This window comes from Penaeus monodon, chromosome 25, assembly GCF_015228065.2.
Source record: "Penaeus monodon isolate SGIC_2016 chromosome 25, NSTDA_Pmon_1, whole genome shotgun sequence".
Lineage (NCBI taxonomy): Eukaryota > Metazoa > Arthropoda > Malacostraca > Decapoda > Penaeidae > Penaeus > Penaeus monodon.
The window spans coordinates 10,139,663-10,140,436 of NC_051410.1; the positions used below are offsets into that span (position 1 = coordinate 10,139,663).

The following is a 774-nucleotide window of genomic DNA, read 5'->3' on the forward strand; positions in this document are numbered from 1 at the left end:
ACATACTTTTTAGATTAAGAACAAAAATACGTTTCCCCATTACAAATTTCAGGGAGAAATTTGTAATGCAAATTGTCCATTAAGTCTTTAATATCCGCCTCCTCCTCTCCCAGAGACTAGAGAGGGGGGAGGGGGAAGGTGGCCGCAAATAACCGAAAGATCTGTCTGCTGATAAGATACACGGAGAAAAAACATTACATTTCCATCATAATTATAAGAGGGTATCACAAAGTAAGGTTCTAATATTCCATGGCTGCAAGACCCGTATCTCGCCCACTACAGCACGAGACCCCCATGGAAGACCGACCAGCTGTTGAATGCCAGGCAGGTGGTGAGTGGCAGTCGCGTGCTGGTCGCCGTGCCAGACGGACCTTGAAGGGAGGTCGGCTTTGTCGAATCTCATGTGGCTAGCGAATCGGAAGGTTGTGTGAGTACTCTGGAATAGTACTCTGTTGGTGTCTGGTAAGTTGTGGATTAAAAAAAAGAAAGAGTTGGAGAGCTATGATTACAATTATTACAGTGGAATAATGATATACCTGTATATTTGGGATTACGGATGGGATGTATTTTTTTCATTTGAGGAATCGTCATAAAGAATTAAAAGATATGCTGTGTTCATGTTTTAAATTTGCATTTTTTTTTTAAGAAGGCAATATATATATACTACTTACAGACCTCGTAGACTGTTTAGAAAGTGGTTTCCAACCTTTTTCATTCTATGGCCCCCGACCAATATATAATAATCTCGATGGCTCCGTTCAATGACTGTCATCT

At 41.0% G+C, this 774-nt stretch overlaps 1 protein-coding gene across 1 annotated transcript in view; it reads left to right on the top strand.

The window, feature by feature from the left end:
* Nucleotides 1–348: 348 nt before the first annotated feature.
* The window catches only part of LOC119589524, a 46,835-nt gene continuing 46,409 nt past the window's right edge, over nucleotides 349–774 (top strand). The window contains 1 exon segment of the mRNA XM_037938125.1: nucleotides 349–462. The gene's annotated coding sequence lies outside the window, so the exon portion shown is untranslated.